The 26,387-nt window shown below is 45.8% G+C and overlaps 1 protein-coding gene across 3 annotated transcripts in view; it reads left to right on the forward strand.

The window, feature by feature from the left end:
- Window positions 1-26,387, forward strand: part of LOC136423615 (carbohydrate sulfotransferase 1-like) — a 50,739-nt gene that overhangs the window by 17,430 nt on the left and 6,922 nt on the right. Inside the window, exon 1 of one of the 3 annotated variants that reach the window (XM_066411853.1) lies at window positions 1,771-1,935. The exons of 1 other annotated variant lie outside the window; for it this stretch is intronic. The gene's annotated coding sequence lies outside the window, so the exon portion shown is untranslated. Of the gene's footprint in view, window positions 1-1,770; window positions 1,936-9,622; window positions 9,832-26,387 lie in introns of those variants that run through there. One more of the 3 variants, XM_066411860.1, reaches the window with a different exon arrangement.

Raw genomic sequence — 26,387 nt, forward strand, 5'->3', positions numbered from 1 at the left:
AACCAGTAGTATTTCATGAACAAACTTTAGGGGTAATTTGCGACATGGAAACGAGATACAAAAACCAGGAGTCCTGCTGCAGTAGCAAGGAAAGTCACCAGGATTCCGCATTCTAAACCTCGTAATAATCCATGTACAACTTTTCGAGTTATGCTGTCCACACTCGTACATACTAACATCCATACAAACGGTATCGAAAACATAAGCTTGTTGGTGAAAGTAATACGAAGCCATGTCCGAAGTAAAGGGAATGTAAGGTCTTGAAGCGCTGCTTGTCTGTCTGTAGCCAGGCGGAACATCACGGCCCGCCGCTAAGGACATTCTTGTGCGACTCAATAGTACTTATGGGACTGATTTATGGTGGTGACATGTTGGCTGCATTCTGGAAAATACAACGCCAAAGATACAATGTATGGAAAATTGCTAAACAGCAGTATGTGACGAGGTTAAGATCGCCGCTATTCTATTCATAGGGAGCAAGAACTACATAAAAAAAGAGAAAATAGGATTATCGAAATGCACAGGAGACATTGTGTACATTACAACATTATGAAAAAAACAACATTATTACAAAAAACAACAACATTATTACAAAAAACAACATTATTACAAAAAACAACAACATTATTACAAAAAAATGTCTGCGTAGAGAACTAGATATATATTGACCTAGGTATAAGGACATCGAGTCAGGACGGAACATATGTAGCTTGAAAGTGTCTGTACTCGTCCTAGGTAAGAATATGCTGATTTTTCAAGTGACTACATGCACGCCTAATCTCCAAGCAGATGTTGGGTAGCAGATCATAACGTCCTCTGGTCAGGCTGGGCTTTTCTGAATTCTCTGACAGGTGTCATTCAATCTCGCGATCGGCCTTTAGAAAACGATGTTCCACCCCAACATCTGCTTGGAGATTACCGGTGCATCTCAAACTGGCATCCTGAACTGTCCTGCACTTTATTGATTAAAGGGACCTGGAAGGGGTTCAGCAAATGTCGAATCACTCATCCGTACTACAGTACATGTACTAAGAGAGGCTCTTGAGTTACCAGGCTTTGCCATTCACTTAACCTGGAGTAAACCTTATTCTTGCAGCCTTTTCTGAAGTTTTCCAGAAAAATGATCTTTTGATACACGTGAAATAAAGCTTTCCGCTGCTGGCTTTGGTTTGGTTCAGAACAGGTATCGCGGAAACCCCCTACCACACCCTCCCGTAAACGCTCTCAGTCTCCGCGCGGCCTAGAGGGCAGATACAAGAGATAGACTTGCCCATAGGCAGTAATGCTTTAAAGCACTAAAACAAGGGCTCAGAAAAGGATTCACCTTCATTGCAAGCCCCCAACATTCTTATGCACCAGAAAGCCACATCTGCCTACTTAAGAATCATGCAAAGAAAATAGACAGTTGACCAGCTCGTTCTCTCGTAACAGCTGACAGACGAAAACAATCGTCAACTTTGACCTACTCCCAGCCTGGAAGAGTCCACTCGGAGCATGTGAAACCAAACCACAAAGATATCTCCTTACACCAACTAAACGACTGAAACATACAAATTTTGACCAAACTGGGAAAGCTTAGACCCTACCTGTTCCTTCTAGCCCAAAAGAATCCAAAATGGACCAAAGTTTTCAAGAAAAAAAAGGGGTTTCAAAAGTTTAGTGTAAGGACCCTATTTGTTTTTTGCACGCCACTGCGCAACTCAACAGTGACGTCAGCCCTAGAGGTCGCCGCACCTGATTCCGCCCCGCCCCGTCAGCCTGTTCCCTTCGGGCTGCCTCCTAACCCCTCCCGCCGACACTCCAGCTCCACCACGGTACCGTTGTCGCCCCAGCTCGGAAGTTTTTCCACCGCTGAGTTCGTTTTTCCTGGGATGTAGCGAGGCCTGCGGTTCACCGGGAAGGGCCACGGCAACCCCGGCGGGCCGGATCACAGAGGTAACCGACGGGGTCTGGTCTAGATTAACGGTGATCGTTAGACTGACCTTTCGCCACGTTCTGCATACGGCACTGTTATAAATAAGGCCACACCAATTCAATTTGTTGGTTTACGGATTTTGACAACAATTTTGAACTTGAAAACTAGTGTAACCAGGTTTAGGAGGTCAGGGGTCAGCCCTGATCGAGGCCCCGGATGTTGAAGTTAGTTGCGTTGCGTTGGGGCAAGTTCAAGCAAGTTGTTACAGTTATTCGGTTTAGTTTAGAGCGTGCACGCTTAGCGATAGTTAGGTTCGAGTTCGACAACATAATCCATCACGAAGTTCCACCTTCTGTAGAGCCCACGGATACGAGGTAAGGACGATCAATACGGTGTTTCACTGGTGTCAGAAGTGGCCCTGTGAGACGTAACATTCCTCACAGGGGACGAACTCGGAGGTTCGAGTGCAGATTCGAGGGCGAATCTGAGGGAAAAGGGGGAGTAATGTAACACGGACTATCATGCAGCAGTGATAGCACCACGCTAACTGTTCAGCCTATGGGGTCGCGACCTTTTAGCCTAGTGGTTAGAGTGCGTGAGGTTATGATCCGGAGCTCGGGGGATCGAACCCCGGGGCCGGCAGTTTATGTTACTTTCCCTTTCGGTGTTTCACTAACATGAAAACAGAGTCTGGGGGGAAATATGTACCTTTGACTTGTTCACACGGTTTCAGGGAGTGCATGTGGTCAGATTCACGTTTTCCGAGGCTCCCCGTCCTCTATTTTCGTCTTGACCTCATGTTAGATTTTTACTTGAAAATCTCTGAGAACCAAGAAAATGAATAAATGTGGCTTAAACCTCCAAATGCTAGGGGTTGTTACAAACCCAAATGAAAGACGTTATTGTTAGTAGGAAGATTCGCGTGCACATGTTCTAAAGTAGAACTCACCAGGCCGCGGGGAACTATTTCCATGTTGGATAACATTGCAACAAAAACGTTACTAATGTAGCAGGTAGGAAAATAACGCTACTAACACCGGAACTTCGTGTGGCAGAGGCTACAGATGTGGCAAGCTGTGTCGCAGTTTTGTGTTACAAGGCGCGAACCTGGACTTGGCACAGTCTAGCCGCGAGCTTGTACAAGGACGCTCTTTAGGAAATCGGCCAAGTGCAAGAGAATAAAAGAATGCATGATTGAGTAAGTGAACTTGTTATATTCCATGTACAGTACATGTAGTAGGCGTCTTGGTGGTTGAAAAGTGACTAGGCAAAGGATGTTAACTTAGTTAATGTAGGTATCATGTAGCTAAAAATGTACCGTCTTGCTTTATTTTATCGACGAAAGTGGCGCACCAGACATTATATCTGTACACCGCAACGTTCTGTGTTCTGTCCCTTCTTATTCTGCTGCTGTTGCTTAGCGATGACCTTGACATGTGACCTTCACGACTGAGGGTGCCCCGTTCCTTTTATAATGAAAATGAAGGACAAACTTGCATAAAATTACCCGTCGGTGCCCGACTGTAGTCTCGCATTGTACATGCATTCGGGTAGGCTAGTCAAACACATTCCCACTAAACTTCAGTCCTTACTTATACGTTATATTCACAGACTTTTGTTTATATTTTTAAAGTCAAAGCAGTGCTAGTGTCCAACACAGCATGAGAACATCTGTAAGCTTGCTTTCACAGCCTCTAACATAACTTTCCAATCGGACCTTGCTTTTGTCCTTTGGATACTGTCTTTGCCACCAGTGAATATGCTTGGAGATTATCAAACAATGAGCGTGGAGTTGATGAAGGACGCCAAACTGATGGTGAAGTTAGGGAAGACTCTTTTGTTGAGGATTGTAGTATTACCAAGTCGTGTGGCGTCGTGTGGCGTAATGGATAGAACATCCGACTGTCAAACAAGGGGACCCCAGTTCGAATCCGAGCTGCCCCCAGACATGTCTGAACATGCGCCCGGACGTTGTGCCCTTGGGAAAGGCACTTAACACAAATTCCCTCACTTTAAAGGTGTAAATGAGTACCTAGCTCTTCTAGAGTTGGGGACGTCCCTCGGATAGGACGTTAAATGGAGGTCCCGTGTTTGGGGAGAGCCACACCCCGCGCACGTTAAAGAACCCACCACATCTTTCGAAAAAGAATAGGGGCATGCCCCGGTGTGCGATGGTCCAAATTCTTCTGTCTGGAGTTGGTGATTCACTACAAATCCCCCGGATGGAGGCCTGGCGAACCTCCATCTCGTATCAGCTAAGTGTAGCAGATTCATCAACAAGTTGATGTTGGCTACCTAACCCAAAGAAGAAGAAGAAGTCGTTGATGAAGGTTAGACGTAGTAATATAAGCCAAAAATTGTTACTCAAGCAACTGGATAGAATTTCGAAAATTTATCCAGGCAAAAAAATATCCAAGCAACTGGATAAAATTTTGAAAAGTTTCAAAATTTTATCCAGTTGCTTGAGTAACAATTTTTGGCTTATATTACCAAGTCGGTTTTGTCGCAGAGAGAGAGTCAACTATGAGCGCTCTCGCGGGCCGTTCGGCCTTAACCTTTAAGTTATTAGCCTGAAGTCCAGTCTTGTTACGGCCGCTACCCTGCTGACAGCGACCGTTAGCGTTGGAAGCGGACTGAAGCTAACAAGACTGTAGCCTCTACCAGGCTCCACAGGTCGCTGAAAAATTGACAAAATAGGCAAGTTAACAGCCAATTGAACTCCCTTCTGGTATGTTAGCTATCTATTTTGCCAATTCCTACACAGCGACCTGTGGAGCGTGGTAGAAGCTAATAACTTACTCCACCACAAGGAGACACGATTTAGCCTGGAATCCAGTCTTGTTTATAGTCAGAAGACTTTCAAGCTAAAATCTTATCTCCTTGTGGTAGAGTAGCTTCCCTTCACCAGATAAGCTAATTGAAGTAATTCCTTCCCATGTGCCAGCGCGCCACCAAGACCACCTCAACCACCTTGACCGTGACCCCAACCTGAGGTCACCGCCCCCGCGCCCGGGCCGACCCCCGGGGAACCCTACACCCCCTGGAATGTGCACCCAGCTATGCAGATTGACTACTCCTGAAGTTTATGTGTTTTACTTCCCTGACGATTTTGTGAAATCTGTTGTGTTTGGTGGTACAGAGTGCGTCGATTCACTTGTAGATATAGATATCAAGGTCACACTGGCAAAGTCCCATAGCCTTTTATGATTAGAGGCCATAGGGGCCTTGGGGGCAGTGGGTTGTTATCCGTTGTGTCTAGGGCACGGTATTGGAAGGCGGGGCCCATCTCTCTCCTTCTCTCCTTCCATCGGATTTACCTCCCCAGCTGAAGTCAGGTAGCCATTTTTACACCTGGGTGGAGTGAGGAAAGTCGTATGAAATGACTTTCTCAAGGACACAACGTCTGGGCAGAAATGCTAGGAATCAAACCCCTGACATCTCGATCTCGTGTCCGCTAGCCTAGCGACTCAGCCATTCGACGCCACAAGATCTATACCAGGACAGCTCTACTTTTCTATAGAAAGCGCTTTGGAGACTATTGAACACCTCCACACCTCTGCTTAGAGCTTACCCTTGACCATGACCCGACGTGACCTGAACCGTCCCCGACCTCGCGGCAGCAGAAACTCCTTTCTCGTGCTGACGCAGCGAGCGGAACTAATAGTTTCCTTGCCCCGCTGACCACCGGCGGACCGACGCGACCTCCCCGGCCGTCCTCTCACCCGCCCCCGCCGACCTGGCTTAACCTGGCCCGGGAAGCAGTACGGAAGGACCGGCGGGGGACCGACCCGACCTCCTCGGCCGACCTCTCACCCGCCCCAGCAGACCTGGCTTAACCTGGCCCGGGAAGCAGTACGGAAGGACCGGCGGGGGACCGACCCGACCTCCTCGGCCGACCTCTCACCCGCCCCCGCCGACCTGGCTTAACCTGGCCCGGGAAGCTGTACGGGAGGAATGCGGGAAATGAGCGTCCGTTTCCTGTGGCCATTTCCAGACCTGTGGGGCCATCATTCCAAACATGACGTGAAACGTTGCACGTGTTGTAAGGTGACGACAGACAGCGCAACTGCATATATACGCTGATAAACTACTCTCCAAGCAGATGTTGAGGTGGCAGATCTGACAGCCGGACTCCTCTGTTTGGCTGGGTAGGTAACTATCCGAGAAGGCCGGTTGTCTGAAAACGGTATTTTATCCCAATATCATCTTGATGTTTTTTCTTGGATGTGGACTTTATACTAGTCTTCACCAGACTTCTTGGGTTGCTGGAAAAATATTCGTGTCAGGTCGAGGGTCTCATGAAGTGAAGTTCACCTGACCGCTCCGCACACCTGACCGCGACACACACCTGGCCCTTGTGTACCTGAGGTGGTCCTCACCTGAGCTCACCTTACTGTTCACACCTGTCCACCCTACTCGGGTTACACCCCTTTCTACTAGAGACTGCGACCGCGCTGTGAACGCTGAGAGACCAAAGATTTGACGGATCGCTCAACGAATTTCATAGACAAAGACCGAATCTTTTTACGTTGAAATATGCGGAATTAGACTGATACTCACGACATATGCGGAAGCTTGAGAAGCTTTCGAGGTGCATCCGCCATTCTTCTTCAGCTTTGCGTTCTTTCTACGTTTTTTGTGTGTTTTATGGTCATACTTTACATCTTGAATTATCATCTCTAAGCCAAGAGAGAGACATCTTGCAATTATGCAACATGTCTTGTTCTGTATGTAATGCTGAGCCCTCTTGGAAATCAACTTTTACAAGCTCAAAGTGCCACTCAGCTGTCTTAAGATGAAATAGATAGATTAGATGAAAAACTACACAAATCCAATTTCCATTGCTGTATGATCACTCAGCAAACGCAACCTAGTGGAAAAGGGGTCTAAAGAACACACAAGTGGTAACAACACGACGCGCCCGCCAGGCCACAAGAAGACAGATTTCCCACGCAAGACTTTCATACAGGGAACTTAAGGATATACGTCAATGTCAAGACGGAATGTCTTCCTTCAGGCGCGTCTTAAGACAGGGATACCCTTGTGTGGAGGCAGATTCAGTTACATCTCAAGACGAACAGAAGACTGGCAAGCTGCAACATTCCGAACTTGGCTGTCAACGGGGTCAACCTAAAAACATGCGACAAATACACATACCTTGGTGTAGTTATCGATCGTCAGCTCAAGTGGAAAGACCAGGCAAAGGCTGTACTAGGAAAACTGCGGCGGTCATTATTCATGATGAAACACTTAAACCCTTTCATCTCAACCTCAGCACTCTGTACCCTGTATAATGCCATCTTCCTACCACACATCACATACGCTTGCACAGCATGGGAAGCTGCCCCCGACCAGGATCTACAGAAAATTCAAAGTATGCAGAATTGGGCTGGAAAACTGATACTAAAGGCCCCACACAGAACACCATCAACCGAAGTGCTCTCTCGGCTGAGCTGGAAAGACATTAAAGAAACACTCCAATACTACAATGCCGTACAAACCTACAAAGCCCTAAACAACAAACTGCCACCCTACATGCGCCAGATGTTTGTGTACTGTAGAGACCAGAGTACTCGTACAACCAGACAAAGCACAAGCAGTCAGCTGGTTGTCCCCAAACCCAAGCGAGAGATCTTCAGAAGATCGGTAGCCTACCGTGGACCAAATGTCTGGAACAGCCTACCGCCAGACACACGTACGGCTCCGAATCTGACTTCCTTCAAGAGACTCTTGAAGTAACGGAAATGAACTAAACGAACGGACACGGACCATGAACCAGCTTTCCCCCTACTTTATGTTGTATGTTGTAGAAATTGTATATTGTTGTACCATAAATATGTAATGATATATGTTGATAGAGTTATTAGGACTCAAATGACTGTGTATCTCTGTTATATTGTATCTGACCCTTACCTCTTCCCTCATGACCTCAATGAAAAGCGGCCTGCGTGCCGATTTGAGCTTATCATGAATAAACAAAGGTTCAAACAAACAAACAAACACGTCACCACTCGTCTTATACTGTAGCAATAATAACTACAGAGACGGCCCAAACGAAACAGATAAGAAAAAAACTCAATATAAGCTAAAAAAAAGGGGGGCTTGCTTATATCACGGCCAGGGTCACATTTGAAAACCGGGGCCCGGCCGAATTTTTTGCAGTAACGAAGGATAGAAATATGTGTAAAAAGACATAACAAAATTTGCAAAATTATACAAATTATGACTATTTTCTATGTTTCGTGTGTATTGTTGCCTTTTGTATCATATATTTCGTTCCCAAAAACTGCCCGGTCGAGAGCCCGTTTGGAAATGTGACCCAAGCATAAGGACGATACTTTCATCTACCGTGTTATTTTTTAGGCCTAAGGGAGTTATGCACCAATTGCAAGCATGTTGTGGCTGAGCGAACTTTACGACAGCTTCGAGGGCATTTTTCAGCGCTTCATTCTGTCAGCTGGTGAACTTAGGGACGTCCTACACTGGGAAAATAACATTTCCCGTGTGTAAAGAGGAATCAATTGCAAGTGTCGTACCACAAGAGTCGTACGACACTTCGTATGTTGAGTGTAGCAAACGTGCCTATCAAGCCAGGTATCTAAATAGTCAGTCGAGCGACAACGTTCTGGGTTTCGTACTCTCTCCAGGTTCAAAAGCAGGGTCGCTAACCACTGGGCCACCGACGCCATACATCATACAGTGATGTTTATAATGTTGGGCACTTGACACGTTATCTGATGGACCCATCCTACACTATTTGTGATTCCATCAGATTATATCTATCTTAAACACACAGTAGATTAACTTAAATCAACATGTAAATATACAAATTTGAGTACGCGGGAAACGTAATCAGTCAGCCAGAAGAAGAAGAAGAACTACTGGCAGGTTGCACAGTAGGCAACGGACGTTAAGCGGTAAACACAAACAATCGGTAGCCTCAACCAGGCCTTCCTACGGGGGTACGGATCGTAGAATTCGAAAAAAAAGACTAATTTGCCAGGACAGTCAGTCCACGGGAAGGTTAACTTTTCCTCCTCGCAATGAAAACCCTATAGTGGCCAAACTCTCCTGACAAATAATGAAATATTCTCCCTTTAGCCGGCGTAGTTAGTCTGGTAGAGACTAGACAATCGGGGCCGATTTTGATAATCCAGGCTATGACAGTCGGTACCCAATTATCGCCCTTTAAACTCCGGCCCCGTGCCTAAAACAACGGGAGGCTTTGCTCTGCGGGTCGCCGATGTAATCTGGGCTTAGAAAAGTAAAAGAGACAGAAAAAGAAATTTAAAGCGTAAAACAAAAGGACGATGAGAGCCAACCCATGTCCCGACTAGAAGCTGAAGTTTCCGCTGGCCGCGTCAGGCCATATCTCAGCGCCTCAAGACAAACGTCTTGAGCTTGACCTTGATCTATCTTAGACCCGGATTTCCTTAGAGTCTGAAGATCTCTCATTGCGCGCGTCTTGCGCTGATAAGACCTGTCACCACAATTCCTTCCACTTCAGCGCCTCGGCTTCAGCATCTGGCGTCTCCACGCCAAAACAATTAAGACATCACAACCGAACGTCGCAGCCAATCAGACGCACGTTACCATGGCGACTCATCGAGTTGTGACCAATCACGTGCGTCGGCGCACACTGCCTATCTCGTCTGACGGGTGTCGTCTTCCCTCCAGTCCGTGTGTGGAGTTGGTCCGACTGGATCGTGTGGCGTTCGTCCGACCAGACGCAGCGGATACAGACGGGGGAAAATTGCTCCAGCGGATTTGCAGGTTGCCGCCGCGACCCGGCTCGGCACGGGGCCAGATTGTACGCGGGTTGGTGGTGTGTGGTCGCCCGGAAAGGGGCGCGGATGTTGGCGGGCGGAGAGCGACTTGTTCCCGGCGGGAGTGCCGACGAGTGCCCGGGGATGACGGTGAGTGGTGTAGTCGTACTCTCCAAGCAGAGGTTGGGGTCGGTCTTTTAGGCGTTTCTGTCGGGCTTTCCATTTTGTCAGGTTTTCATGTTTCCAGTTTGGCACACATGTCGTAAACCTTATCAAAGTGCAGTTAACTTCGTTTATGGGGCTTGAATGCTATGTCCTATTCTCAAAGCCTCTATAAGGCTCAGTGGGTCGTATATTGTCCCTCTCTTCGTAGCCGACTCCCTTAGCATACTATTCGCCCTATTTGGCCAATTTATTCTATTCTCAGGCTTTCATTACGTTTTCTCAGTTAAACACTTAATTTTCTTAACCAAGAACCAACAAACTGGATTGGTATGGCACAAGTGCAATGCATTTTGGAGGATGTCGGAAATCAGGAAGTTGTCGTGATCCCCTCGTAAACCACCACAAAACTGGTTAACTGCTATGTCGTAAATGTCAAGACAACTTGCTGATGATGCCTGTGGCTATTGACAGGATGATCCTGTCTACAGTGGACAAAATCCGCACTGCTGACAGGATCATCCTGTCCATAGCCTCAGATACCAGATACTAGCCTCTACCAGGCCCCCGTCCTATCGTTGGGAAAATAGTAGAAATCGGCCGAGGTACTCCGCTATACAGGGTAGACCGCTATACAATAAAGTTCCGTTTCCATCGAATAGGACGGGGGCCTGGTAGAGGCTAACCAGATACCACATAAAGTCTGATATTCAGCCTTGTTTAGTTAGGTTCTCTTCCCGACGAACACTCCGCTTGCCTACAGGAAAACGAGCGACCATTAAGAATAGGACCTATTCGACTTAAGCTATACGTCTGTGTGGCCTAAGTCCTTAATTACCTTAATTGCTATTTTCAATGCGACCCCCCGTGGCCAAAAAAAGTAGCAGAAATTGGTCAAATTGGGATGACTAGTTTCCCGAACATCTAAGCCGATTAACAGGAGGTCCGCCCAGCCACCCACATTACAACTCATTTTTGGCCTTGGGAGGTCTGTTCCAGTCTGGTATATAGCATCTACCAGGCTCCACAGGTCGCTGAAAAATCGTAGAAGGCCAAATAGACGGATGACATGCCAGAGAAATAAGTCCGCTATAGAAGTTACAGTTTGCGACCCCTAGATGGCATGTTGGACCCTCTCTCCGTAGCCGATTCCCTTAGCATACTATTCACTCTATTACGGTAGGCCAATTTCTACTATTTTTCCAGCCATCCGCGGGGCCTGGTAGAGGCTAGTCAGGTATCCAAACCTGTTATAGCTGGCAAGTCCTCTCAGAGCGATGTGCGTCTTGATTAGTCTTTACCAGACCAACTACGCCGGCTATAGGGAGCATTTGCCAATGGAGTTTTGCTAACAGAGGGTTACATTTGCAGGATGTTAACCTTACCGTGGACTGACTCTCCTTTCCAGTTATTCTCATTTTTGCTGAATTTTACGATGCCCAATTACCCCCATAGGAAGGCCTGGTGGATGTTACCTGTTAATGTCTTTTGTGAAAGAAGTCAATTTTCATCAAGCATATTGATTTGGTCTTGCCTGGTCTTTCTCGTACAAGACTCCCTTAGGAATGTGCGCTAATGGATTGTTGCTACTATTGGCGGTTGTTGAATCTATTCAGTCCAAATCCCGACCAGCTTAAGAAATAATTCTATCCCCTGCGGTCCACACACAAAGATGAGACTTCCTTTCTCGGTTCCGACATTTTGACCTTGGACGATGCTGACCTTCCCGGGTCTACTCGGTTCACCCGAGGTGAACAGAACCTGCTCGGTTCGCCGTTCTCCGGGGTTCTGACCCCGTGATCCTGACGTCACGGACTCCCATGATGCATGATGTTTCTGACTTGACCTGTGACCTCTCTGTTCCCCGTGCATGAGTTCGAACACAAACATGGCGGGTGTGTGACAGAGTCCAGTCGCAAATATGTCATCACGGACACTTAAAGACTTTCTGTAAAAATAAGGTCCTTTGAGGATAGCCAAGGACGCTGATGACATATTCATTGCGTTTCAGCAAGCCCGATAAAAAGTATCTCAAGATGTCGATTCAAAAGAGGTTCTATATCCTTGGAAATACTTTCAGTTCTGAGAATCGCACGCGTGGGTTATAAACAACGCAAGCTACCCTTGTCTTGGTTCTCAATTCTCAATATCTGTAGCCATGCAAAATACTCTCTTCATTCTCCTTGAAAATACTAAGACATCTACTCTCTTCATTCTCCTTGAAAATACTAAGACATCTATACCTGAGATCGTACCATATCTGTCCGTACAACGTTACTACCATTCAGGCAACGACGCCCAAAACACCAGCTCCATGCCTTTTTTCTGTCCACTGCAGGTCTAATGATTTAAATTGTAGTTTATTTGAAATCGGGTAAATTGTTTACTCTTGCAAATGGTTCCATTGGGGAGGGTGAGCAGACCCTTAACGATAATCAAATTACAGGAAACCCCTATCGTAGACCCTAACGAGACCCAACCTGAGAATGCTTCTTGTGTACAGTAGGAACAAGTGTGGAAACCTGCAGACCTGTTGTAGTGTCTACATGGACTCCTGTTATGGAATCCACAATGTTTAGATCTTTTATATATCTACTGAAGCGCAAACCCCACATGATGATAGATAGATAGCATTATACAAACTTTTCATTTTTACCTACAATTACTTTCATGTATATGTAGTCTTAAAAGTATGAAAGTCATGATGATTGTACTTTCGTTGTGTCTATGGAATACTGGCATACTGTAGCCTGGTTGTCAGGCTCCTGCGGGATTGCATGCCAAATTGCTCGGCCAGCATACTTGGTAAGGTGGGTTCTGGGACTGGGAAGGCCCGCGGAAGCCTGGCGCCCAGGTTAGGTATCCTGTGTGTATCCGCTACCAGCACCCGGAGACTGGCGGGGGGATATAAACATCACCAGCCCGATACTGAACTTACCGTTTCACAAACACCTCTGTTTGGATAAAGAGGGTGGCGCACTGTTTTAATAGTTTCACGGAGGTTGGGTCAGATGTCGCTATGATAACTGTAAACGTTGTGACAAAAATGCAAACACCGCAAAGTAGAAGGAGTCCATTCTCTTTGCAATACCAGGTGACGACTTAAAAGGTGCTAGTAGTGGACGCACGCATTTCAGTCTTGTGACCACAGCCGCTTGAAGAGGCGACATGCATGATTATAATCGTTGCATATTCGCCACAACAACTGTATCTGGATGATAGCTATAGGCTAACCAGGGTTAGGGTCCCAACTCTCGGAGCATAATTTGGTCTCCCACCCAGAAAACAACTGCGTCGGCACTGCCACAGTTTTGCCATGTGCACATTCGCCACAACAACTGTGCTGCACAGTTTGTCCATGTGGTGGTTCTGTCACTTCATGTTGAGGTCGCTATACATTCGACACAATAACTTGTCGGTAGAGTTTGTGTACCCGTCGGTACTGTCACTATGGAGAAGTTGCTACATATTCGCCACAACTGTGTCGGTACACTCTGCCTACCCTGCCTCCGCATCTTTGAATTGCAATGCATTTGTCACAACAACTGTGTCCGATTGTCCATCTGTCTGCACAGTCTGTCCATGTGTTGGTTCTGTCGCTACATCTTTAGTTTGCAACATGTTCGTCACAACAACTGTGTCGGCACATTTGTCCATGCGGTGGTCCTGTCACTAAATGTTGAAGTTGCTACATATTCACAAACAACTGTGTCAGATTGTCCATGTGTCGACCCAGTTTGCCGTCGCTGCATCTTTAGCTTGCCACAACAACTGTTTCGGCACAGTCTGTCCATGTGTGGTTCTGTCAGTGCATCTTTGAATTGCCATACATTTGCCCAAACACCTGTGTCAGCATAATTTGTCCATATGTTAGATCTGTCGCTACATGTTAAAGTTGCTACATATATATTCGCCGGCACAGTCTGACCATGTGTTAGTCTGGTCGCTACATCTTTAGATTAAAACATGTCCGCCAACTGTGTCGGTTCTCTGGACACATGGCGCGGCCGATCTGGCCTGGCGGGTCCGGGTCTGTGGCAGCCTGGGGCACGTGGCGACTTTGTTGTCCGAAGTTCTCGTATTGGTCGGACGGAGTTGAAACGTTTTGTACCCGAGAAATACGGACAGGGCCTAGCTTGAGACCAACCGTAACATATTAGCAGACGTCGCTCCGAGCTCCCAAGCGCGCGGTTCGCCTGTTATCCACCACTTATTTTTGCAGACACCATTTAGATTTGTGAAACAGTCTATGGTATGTAGTGCTCGAATCTGTCTACAGAAGTTGTATATGGCTCGGCTTCTTGTAGCTAACTAAGGACAGGTACTTACTGTGGCGTGCAAAGCTGTCTACGGAACCTTGTAGCCAACCCGGGAAAGGCATTTATCGGAGCGAGAAGACGCAAAGTCTGTTCGTTTGTCGGTATGTAAGAACGTTTATTGCCTCTTCGCTAAGTTGACTACCATATGGCCAAACTAAACGGCTTGCTGTATGTGTTACTAACTGCGAGTTTATAGGAATGCCCGGTACTTCGTGTGTGTCCTGATGTAGAAGAGTTCCCCGTGTGTTTTGGTCTGGTCTGGTCGGACCGGTGGTCTGCCTAACGTTGTTATCAGTAAGGGTCTTCAAACATTGCTGGAGAGCCGACGATGCTCACGCCCAAACTGTGGGAAATATGTACTGAACTCAGCGATTAACTACTGGGTAACTCACATGTAGGTAGTTTCCATCATCTATAGGACTCTTTGTGTTGCCAACATGTAACTCTGTACTATATGGTACACTAATTCTGCTATACTGAGATGTTTTTTCTTCCCCATTTGGCAATTTTTTAAAAATATCTTTCAGCAATGTTGTTGTTGTTGTTGTTGTCCTTGTTTAACGTCTATTACTTCGTTAGACATGGTCTCCAGGTGCTGTGCTGGTCGCTAGGTTTCAGTTCTTGTTGATTTCTCGCTAGGTTTTTAGCACTTGGTGACTTGAGGTAGCGTGTTGCTGGATGTGTTTCAGTTGAGCACGTCGAATCTGCGAGTGCTCTCGATGTACTGGGAGAATGTTCTGTACATCTGTGTGTTGATAACGTCAGTGAGGTCTTCTCTCATTCCAGCTAGAGTGACGATGTCCGTGTGTCTGTTCTCTGCTGGCGTGCCATAGGTCTCGTATATGCTTTCGATCTCCTGCAGCATTTGGTGTCTTTCCCTTTCATAGCGGGCGCAGTGGTACAGGAAGTGGTTGGTAGTCTCCGGGGCGTCGCAGTTAGGGCAGTTTGGAGACGTCTCAGGGTTCTTCCAGTTTTGGTAGGCATTGAGTTTTGTGTGGCCACTGACTATTCGGTTGATGTTGATTTGTGTGCGTCTCTTTCCAAGTGCTTTTCCTTTCTTCTTCATGTTCATGGCTATCTTCTGCATGTATTCGCTTTTTGTGTTCAGCTTTGTTCTACGGTCCCATCTCATGAGTGCTTGAGTTTCAATGTGTTTCGTGGCCTGTTGTCTTGTCCATGATGCGTTCATCTGGGTGTTAGCAGCTTCAGCTGCTGCTAACTTTGCCTCTTTGTCTGCAATCTCGTTGCCGGGTATGCCCATGTGACCGGGACACCATGTGAACTGTATTGTGTGCCTCTAGACACAGTGAAGATCAGTGAAGTCTCTGAATCAGACATTGCTCGTCGTCAAAGGACGTTACTTTATTTTATTTTCTAAACCTTTTTGTTTCTTGATTTCATAATCTTCAGCCAATCTGGGCTTCGTGCTGCATGGTGGAGCACACGCCTCTGCTCTGGTGTAATGGTTTGTGAGCGCCTGACCACTAACCTTTTGTAACATTTTCGGATACCACTGGCCCTTTGCTTCGGCAATATTCCCAGTGATTTTGGATGCCTTTGCGGTCAGGTAGAGACTAACTTTACAGGGACCTCCTGGTACCGAAGCTAGCCTACAAGATGAGTTGGACAGAAACCAGATTCAGCCCTTGGGACAACGTAGAAACGTAGGGGCCCTCACTCTCCTGCATCGCATGTATAACTTCAACGCTCTTTCACCACTCATCAGCCTACTCCCGGGACCGTTCGTACATCGTCCACAACGTCACACAAAGGGAACCTTCCTCCCAGCCACCGTTGAACTCTGGAACTCTATGCCACAGGACATTGTGACTATTAAGGACAAATGCAAATTTAGGACTTGTATTAATCACCACCTTAGTGTCCTTCGCCAGCGCCCTACTATATAGATACGGGTCAGCTGCTACGCTAAGGCACGGTGCTAAGCATAGAAAAAAAATACGCGTTCTTCTTTGTCGAGATTGAATCGAGATCACCGGTACCCCTTCAAGATGTCAACTAAGGTTTGATCCACTCATACCGCGAAAGGCCCCTACTCATCTTCGAGTTTGGTGGGATATTTAACGAGGTGTGACTCTCTTCAAACACGGGGAATCCAGCCTTACGTCCCATCCAAAAGGACCGTTTGAGTTTGCTTACAGAAATCTAGTTGTCTCGGGTCTAAAAACGTGTCAGAATTACGGGGCGGATTTGACAAAGCTGAGATAATCAACAGCAGAAGCCTTTAACAAGATAATTGAGCTACTTGAGCTACAGCACATGTTCTGAACCGTCATCACGCCCTATCCCGTCTGGAACGTGTAAAATATGTAGTCCCATAGCAGGTTTGAGGCGCCGTAGATTGTTATCCACTGTGTCTGGGGCACGGTATTAGAAGGTGGAGCCCATCTCTCTCTCCTTCAACCGCCTTTTACCTCCCCAACCGAAGTCAGGTACCCATTTGTACACCTGGGTGGAGTGAAGAAATTCGTGCAAAGTGCATTTTTCAAAGACATGAACGACGTCTTGTCAGGAATCGAACCTCTTGATCTCGTGTCCGCTAGCGTAGCCAGTCCTCGGCAATTCGATGACTGGAACTTGTTTATACAATGTTGTAACAAACATTTGGTTCGTCATTGTAGTAAACGTATAACTAGTACATGCATAGGTTTTCAATTCAAGTTTTTATCTTAGTCTCTACTAGACTAACTACGCGGGCCATAGAGAGAATTATTTGCCAGGGGAGTGTAGCCACCATAGGGTTTCATTTGCCCGCACATAATTTCAAAGGGGAAATGATGCCTTTCCCGCGGACCCCTCTTCTGGTCTTTTTGCTCCGAATTCTACTATCCATAACGCCTTATGAAGGTCTGGTTGAGACTGCATGTAGTCTAATTTAGCCCCCGCTGTGACAACTAGAGTAAATTTGTGTCGTTTTACGGATGACGAGTCGGCCTGAGACAGACCCCGGCGCCATAAAGCGCCTCCCGTGTAGCAATCTGCCAGAACGTCTGGTGGAACCTGATACCGAAAGTAGCGAGTTAAGCCAGCGGTCAGTCTGGACGGATATTGATACAACATGTGGCAATTTGTTCCGTACATGTCACTCTGTGGTCAGTCTGGGGCGCCGACATTCGGACTACATGTGGCAACTTTACTGTGAAGTAAATTAATGTAGAGTGGTACAGTGGTAAATTGTTTTGTGCATGTTCTGTATCTGCATTATTGCCGTAACACACTGAAGCACCTGTCACTCCTAACCTTTGCACATCCTGTAACTAGTTTTAGCTTGGTGACAACGAGTTCCACTCTATGGCAGTTCTTAGAAAAACGAATTCTTGAAACACCCCAGTCCTGTGTTTTGCTACGTGATAATGTTGCCAGTCTGAGAGGGGAATTATTCGTTGCTCACTAAGTATATATGTATTGGCAAAAATGAGGGAAATAGACAAAAAGGATAGTTGGAACATTTCAGACACAACGACTTCGCGCATGCGTCTTTAACCCGCCAACATGGCTGACTTACGTCATAGGCACGTGATAGCAAGCACCATATTCTTGGAATGTTAGATAGCCTCTGGTGAAAGATAGGGATCATCTAATACACAAGGGCTAAAGACTACACAAAGACGAAAGACTAAACTGATCTCAACTAGCACAGCCTTTCTCCATGGAGTAACCGTCCACCATGTACGATCACCTCATATGTTCTTTAATGACTTACAAAAATCAATCTTACTACTAAAATCAACCAACCCACTTACGATACAAAAGGCGGGTCTCTTCATTTTCCACTGCCTTCAAAAAAGAAGTCAAACCCAACCTTAGTCAACCTTAGTTAACATAGAACTTTCACAGTGGACTAGATAACTATATCGATTCCCATGTATTTCCATGTACTTGTTTGTCTGCAATTAGCCCTCAGGCATGAACTTGCAATAAAGTTCTTTAATATGTCATCTTCCATTATATCGTTTGCAAAGTCAGCCCAGTTTGAGCATTGTTCGCGCGTTTGTACCGAGTTCGTCTCCCTACGTGTGTGCTATTGGTTACACGCCGCCTGTAGTACGCCTTGACACAGTCCGGATCTGGTTTCTGTAGCCTGGCAACCGTTTTATACGGGTGTTTTAGCGGCCCCAGTCCTACGAGGAATACAGGACGGTATTTTTCTGACAGACTATATCTTTTAGGCCGTCTTTCTTAGAATTACCACCCATAGAATTACCACCCTAAGTAATCGGAGCCAGCCCATTCAAAATTCACCGACGAGCGCTGATGAACTGGACGGGGGGACAACACCCCCAGCACCGTAGAGACACCTGAGCTCCCGGTGTTATGATCACCTGGCTAGGGTTTCATAGCCTGAGTGTCATCCTGTTTAGTTCCAGGCTCTACCTTCACCAGATGAAGATAGAGCCTGGACCTAACAGGATGGCACTCAGGCTTAAGGGTTCCAGGGTCGTGTTTTCAATTTCCTTTGTCAGCATTTCACAGGAATCTCTTTTTCCTATCGATCAGATTTGGTAGTTTTCCGTAATGCAGGCTTCCCGTCAAGCTACTTGTACAATTTATGTTCCTTCCTTCAGCCTGGCTGTTTAGTTTCTTCTGTTTCCACTCTGACCCAATAATCCACTTAAGGCTACTTAATTCGTCCCCCAGCACACTTTAGAATCGCTCCACTGGCCGATTGATCATAGCCTCCACCAGGCCCTCTTACGGGCGAATGAATCGTAGAATTCGGCAGAAAAAGGAATGATTAGCCGGTAAAGTCAGTCCACAGTTAAGATCACATTTTGCCCATTTAACGGATCCAAAAAGTGAAACCCTGGAGTAGTTAGTCTGGTAGAGACTAGATTAATCACCATTTCTCATGGCGGCCAGTTTGGTTGATCCCTGCCGACAAGGTCACGACCTTAGGTCACGACCTCTGTCCTTGAGGCTTGAACTTGTCTGTGGAAGATGACCTGAGAGAGGCTATGGATGGTGACCTTTGGGATCCCGTTGGATCTCCAGCTTAAGTTTCTGTATCAAGTTTTTCTCAGGTCAGCTGGGTTGTCAGAATTAACCTCCAAGCAGATGTTAGGTTGGAAGATCGTACCGTTATCTGACTGCCGGTGTAGAGTCAAATCCTTGAGCTGCCAAATACGTGAAAGGTCAGCTACTAGGACACTTTTGGGGGGGGGGGGGTCCAGTATACGAGAGAGGAGCACCTGTGTGGAGTTAGGGCTGGGGTCGATGGGGGGTAGGGCAAGATTTACAGGTAGGAGTAGGGTTAAGATTGGGATTAGGGAAGGGGCTTTGGGCTAGCTATAGAGTTAGAGTTATGGTTAGGGTTAGCACTTAGAGTACTCCTCTCACGTATACAGGAATAGACCCCTTTCCAAATACCGCGGCCATTTTGAATCCAGGGCGCGCGCACGTGATTCGAGCGCGGGAAAAGTCAACACCCGGTAAGACCAAGCCAGCGGTAAGGCGTTCCCAATAGAAACCAGCGTTGAGTCATCTTCGGCGGCGAGATATTCTCCTCCTCGGTGAAATCCATCGATATATTTGCATGGCACAAGTAGATGATATTGTTGTGGACACTTGGACTAGATATCGGCCAGTAAAATTGTGAATTTCTGCTACTTTTCCACAGTTTCTGCCGGGATGTTGAACGCGCGCTACAGTGATAAAATGCTGATATGTTTACACCGCGTGCTTGTAATTTCCCTAATAATGTTAGCTAAAGTCGAGAAAAATCCCACAAAACATACACTTTTCGGATCATTTTAGCTTCGTTTAGGTATGAATATAACTCTTGAGCCTTTTGGCTGTTGTGACAATGCCAACATAATCTTGAAATTACGTTAGTTTGAGGGAGGGTCGTGTTTTCTGTGCAGCGTTACATCGACTTCGCTCAGCAATATTTGACATTTCCGCTGAATGCAATCCCACACACAAAAAAACGTGAAAATATAGGCCTAGGCTTGAGTTCAATGTCCTTAAATATGGCAGCATTCCGGCGGCTTTTTGACGATCTTTTCGGATGCCAAGTATTTAGGCTTGAGGACTCTAAGTACGTGAGTGAAGGTGTGTTTTCCATTCTATCTGACGTTTCTTTAAATCATTTTGCGCGGCAATATTTCAGATATCTGTTGGCCGGATGGAACCCAAAAAACGTTAAATAATATTGACTTGAGGACTGAAGGACCTCAGGCCGATATTTTTCCTTTTGTTGTGGGGTTTCATCCTGTGGAAATCTAAAATATTTCCGCAAAAAGTAATGTAATGAAACGCTACAAAGAAAACACGCCCCCTGCTTCACTCACGAACTTCATCAAGCTAATCTTGGCACTGAAATATCGTCAAAGTCAAAGGAGCCACCGAAGTTCCGTCAAATTTTTATACTCGCAAAGCCCTCAAGCCTATATTTTCACGCTTCTGTAATATCATCCGACGGAAATTAAGATATTACGGCGCAAAGTGAAAACACTCCATCTTCACTCACGTACTTTAGGTTTTGATATTTCAGAAAACTCGTCAAAAGAAGCCGCCGAAATTCTGCTAAATTCCCCCAAAAAATTACCTTTAGCTCAAGCCTACATTTTCAGGTCTTTTTTTGTGGGATTGCATTCAGCGGAAATGTCAAATATCGCTTGCGGAGCGATGTAACAAGAGAGAAAGGAAAAGCTAGACAGAAAAGAAAGAAAGGCTAGACAGAAACACGACCCCCTCTCAACGCGCGTTTTCCCAGGGGAAGTCACAACCGGTAAAATTCTGTATATTTCTATCTAAGTAGCTATAAGGATCCCAGCCCGAAAAGTGTATGCTTTACGGGGTTTTTCTCGACTTGTGAGTGAAGCAGGGGGCGTGTTTTCTTTGGAGCGTTTTATTACATCACTTTTTGCGGAAATATCTTAGATTTCCACAGGATGAAACCCCACAACAAAAGGAAAAATATCGGCCGGAGGTCCTTCAGTCCTCAAGTCAATATTATTTAACGTTTTTTGGGTTCCATCCGGCCAACAGATATCTGAAATATTGCCGCGCAAAATGATTTAAAGAAACGTCAGATAGAATGGAAAACACAACTTCACTCGCGTACTTGGAGTCCTCAAGCCTAAATTCTTGGCATCCGAAAAGATCGTCAAAAAGCCGCCGGAATGCTGCCAAATTTGTACCCAAAAGGACATTGAACTCAAGTCTATATTTTCACGTCTTGTTTTTTTTGTGGGATTGCATTCAGCGGAAATGTCAAATATTGCTGAGCGAAGTCGATGTAACGCTGCACAGAAAACAAAACCCTCCCTCAAACTAACGTAATTTCAAGATGATGTTGGCATTGTCACGACAGCCAAAAGGCTCAAGAGTTATATTCATACCTGAACGAAGCTAAAATGATCCGAAAAGTGTATGTTTTGTGGGATTTTTCTCGACTTTAGCTAACATTATTAGGGAAATTACAAGCACGCGGTGTAAACATATCAGCATTTTATCACTGTAGCGCGCGTTCAACATCCCGGCAGAAACTGTGGAAAAGTAGCAGAAATTCACAATTTTACTGGCCGATATCTAGTCCAAGTGTCCACAACAATATCATCTACTTGTGCCATGCAAATATATCGATGGATTTCACCGAGAAGGAGAACATCTCGCCGCCGAAGATGACTCAACGCTGGTTTCTACTGGGAGCGCCTTACCGCTGGCTTGGTCTTACCGGGTGTTGACTTTTCCCGCGCTCGAATCACGTGCGCGCGCCCTGGATTCAAAATGGCCGCGGTATTTGGAAAGGGGTCTATTCCCCCAATAGTGTCGTGCTCAGGTGCAGTAGCTGACCTCTCACGTATTTGGCAAGCTCAGAAATCCTGGCTTGATACCGGGCTTCTATAACTAGGTGGATGCAGTTCTGACAATTCTAGCTGTCAGAGAAGCCCGGTAGACAGACATCTTTGTATCAAGGTAAAAGGTTTCGATATTCCATCCCCAAGCAACATACATGTATCCTCTGAGATTACTTAGCAGAGTGATTCACTTGTTCTTATTGCTTGCCAAACTGCAATTCCTGAAAAAAAAGGTACAGTCCTTCAATATATGGCCAGGTCCTTAGTCACTGACGAAAGATAGCGAATGCTGTCTGAAACGTCTGACTGTTTTAAAATCTTATCCAATTGCTTGAGTAACTATTTTTGGCGTATCTTATTACCTGGATGTCTAACCTTCATCAACGCATTAGTGACTGTTTTAAAATCTTATCCAATTGCTTGAGTAACTATTTTTGGCGTATCTTATTACCTGGATGTCTAACCTTCATCAACGCACTAGTCTACTGTTCCTTGTACTTTCCTTCCTGTCTCTGTTAGCTGAAAATGCATTTCAATTGCTATAAGCTAGTTCACGGTTTCTACTACGCATGTGCAGTGTCAAAGGTGAAGGCCCCCGAGACGTAAACAAAACCCGTCTGGGCGTTGTTATGCAAATCAAGACAATGTCGAGACGAGCACTGTTTGCAAGCCGGGGGCCTTCACCTTTGACACTGCACATGCGTAGTAGCAACCGTGAACTAGCTTATTGCAGTCCTCAAACATGGCGCCATCTAAAAGGACCTCCTGAACAGTAAAGCCAGGTACGCGTTTTCATCTGAGTCGAATGGGGAAATAGGTGTAAAGTGCCTTTTCCAAGGGAGCAACATATAGTCCATGGGCCAGGTCCCTCAAAATAGCCATTTGGTACCAAACAGAGGGACAAAGGGTGACTTACTTTTTTGAAAAGGTTGATTCCTCTACTTTATCATTATGTATGATAATAATGTCAAATGTCCAGCTTTTTAGAAATTATCACAATAACAATAAACAATAGGGACCTGTTAGGGATACGAACCCAAAACCTTTAGATCAACCACACCAACCACAAGACTGCCTTCCCACCTTCACCTAGGTAGACTAGACATAATATACGGTCATGTATTATATTGATAGTGCCTTCATGTAGCTTGAAATGGAGCATTGTACAGCCTAGAACCTAACCATTGTATAGCCTAGAACCTCCCTGTAGCTTTTAGTAGTTTGATATAAGTAGCCAGTAGTATTTTGTTTTTGCCTTACATTGTACCTGTTACAATCGTTGTGCAATAAACTTTGACTTGACTTGACTTTGCATGCTGTCCTTAGGTCTCACCTCACACCGCCGACTTGTCAGACAGCCAGATGTGAGAAAGCGTCTTGTTTTCCGTCTTGTCGATGATGTGTTCCTTATGGGAATTCCCCTTTACTCGGCTGGAGATTCCAAGGAATTCCACGCCCGCCGGTCGTTCGTTAGACTATAGCTGCCTATATACATATGTAGGGAATGCATGCCTTTTACATAGAGCGTAATCAGCTGTTTTACAAATGTAGTACCACGCCATTTGTAGCCGAACTCGAAAAATTTACTTTCTACGTATAGCAAAATTTAACGTATCAAGTTCATCAACCAGTATTTTCTACGTACAGCGTAGTGGGTGCCTGAATTAAGCCTAAAGTGAAACCAGCCTGTCTAATTTAACGTAGTACGTAGCCAATGTCTTCCTGAATTTAGCGTAGAGCGTTGACAGTATCCCTCCCTATGTAGTCCTCCAATATAAAATATTACGAGACGTCGACGACATTGCCCATGTATTCAAGGTAAAACCACGTGTTTATTTTACCATGCATTCTTGTCTCTACTTTAACATTTCCCTTTCTTGTACCAGTCTGATGCTGCCGGAAGGGTGGCATCTACTTAAGATAACGATTTATGTCCTGCTTTGCTGATGATTAGGCTCGAATTCAGCAGGTTTCTACCATGTGTATATGATTATCCTACACGTACACACACACAGTAGTCCGCGCCTGGCTGCCAACGTACTCAAATTTACTCAAATTTGTTAATTTACATGTTGATTTAAGTTAATCTACTGTGTGTTTAAGATAGATAGAATCTGATGAAATCACAAACAGTTTAGGAGGGGTGCATCAAATCACGTGTCGAGTGGTAAATTATAAACAACAGTGGGTGATCTATGGCGTCGGTGGCTCAGTGGTTAGCAACCCTGCTTTTGAACCTTGAGATCGAGAGGCCAGCTCCATGCCCCAATGAAATTTTACCCACCCTCAGCCCCCAAATCAGACCCGGGAGACAGTGTCTAACTCAGGAGGCCTGTTGTAGAATTTCCTTGGGGGCATGTTGACCATGGAGCCGAGGAGCTTGCCTGTTTATCCAGGCTATGGAGAGTACGAATTCCAGCCTGCGTTGGACGCTACAGTACTGGCAATTGATGCAGTCCTTAGCTTAGTTCTGTGTAAGCCGTGGCCCACTGTCCATTGTACTAATCGAAGCATTCTGTTGTATCCGTAGCAACGCCAAACGTTGGTTAGTTTTCCCACGGATGACCTTGAACCTAAGTGTGCGCAGCTGCAGACGCGATTATTCAAGGTCATCTGTTTTTAGAACCGATTCGTGTCGACTAACAAGACCTACGGCTTCCGCCAAGTTTACTCTTCCTTTGTGTGAAATGCCGGGAATGCAGAGCCGCCTAGTTTGCGTCATAACGAACAACACCTGTTCCGTTTTAAACTTCAAAGTCGCCGTCTTCTCGCCAAGTTCACGGGTCTAGTCTATTACAGGTGCCGACGAAAGGTGTAAGACGCAGACATAACACACTAAAACACTTATTATCTACTCTAGCATACTGCGAAAGCATATACAAACTTAAAGTTTTACCAGGCGTACCTGTGAAACTAATTTGTAATCTTCAATGCGGATATTAGCTATTCAATGTCAAAGGAGGTAGCAAGCGATTTAATGAGTGATTTTTTTTATTATCAGAAAACTGAAGACATCCTTTCCCTCATCCTTCATGCAAAGCTACAAAATTACAGCCTCAAGAAACGTATCTATGATATAATTTGTCTACCTGCAGAGCGATACTCTTGCTTTTAGTGCCTCTCTGTGAAGCATGCCTACATTCTGTGTTGAGTGTTATTTAAAGCATGTTTTTAATGGGCGCCCCGTCGCCCTAACAGGCCCCTTGATGGCCAGACGCCGCCCAAATCAAAGATATCTTGACATAAACCTCCTCCAGACGACATCTCACACCCGCCCGGGGCATGATGGGTGATGCACGGCAGTTGTAGCGTTACCATGGCAACACGTCGTCATCACCTAGGAACGTGTATTCACTCCGGGAGGGCTGAGGCTTTAGTAGGGGGGAGGGTCGGAGTTTGTTACGCCCCATATCCAATAGATCGATCCAGACGGCGATCTCCAAGTGACCGTACAGACAGTAACTTCAATTTGATTCCTGTGACCCTCGATTTCACAACCGGAGTATGATACAAAGTTTAAAAGTAATAATTTAACAGCAAAACACACAAAACGTTTAAAAATCGTTCTTTATCTACGAAATTCGTTGAGCGATCAGTCAGACTGCCTTGGTCAAACCTTCGGACGCTCAGCGGTCGCAGTGTGGTCGCAGCCAAGCGCTAGTAAAGAAGGGGTATCAGAGAAAATAGACATGGCCCAGGCTAGGGGTGTGTGGGGGCGGCTTGTGTTTCTTGTTCCTAATATAGAACCTTAAAAGACCTCTGTGAACCGTCATAGTACTGATACAATCTAATCTTCGCAATCAAGCCTAATTTGTCTTGAAGACTTCATGGTAAAGAGGCAAGCAGTTTCAAACTATCAAAGTAACGAGACAAGACCTCTACTCGTCTTAAAACGTCATATCAAAGAGGCAAGCTTTACGTACCTTACAACCTACTTAATCAGGCCCAATTTGCCTGGCTGGGCTTCTTCGCTATAAAGAGACAAACGTCGCACAGCTCCAAACCATCAAAGTAGCGAGACCTCTACTCGTCTGAAGACCGTCCTACTCGTCTGAAGACCGTCACAATAAAGAGGCAAGATTTACCTGTCTTATAACCGTCACAATCAAGTCTTATTTGCATGGCTGGGCTTCCTCGCTATAAAGAGACAAACGTCGCACAGCTCCAAACCATCAAAGTAGCGAGACCTCTACTCGTCTGAAGACCGTCACAATAAAGAGGCAAGATTTACCTGTCTTATAACCGTCACAATCAAGTCTTATTTGCATGGCTGGGCTTCCTCGCTATAAAGAGACAAACGCCGCACAGCTCCAAACCATCAAAGTAGCGAGACCTCTACTCGTCTGAAGACCGTCCTACTCGTCTGAAGACCGTCACAATAAAGAGGCAAGATTTACCTGTCTTA

This window comes from Branchiostoma lanceolatum, chromosome 1, assembly GCF_035083965.1.
Source record: "Branchiostoma lanceolatum isolate klBraLanc5 chromosome 1, klBraLanc5.hap2, whole genome shotgun sequence".
In the NCBI taxonomy this organism is placed as follows: domain Eukaryota; kingdom Metazoa; phylum Chordata; class Leptocardii; order Amphioxiformes; family Branchiostomatidae; genus Branchiostoma; species Branchiostoma lanceolatum.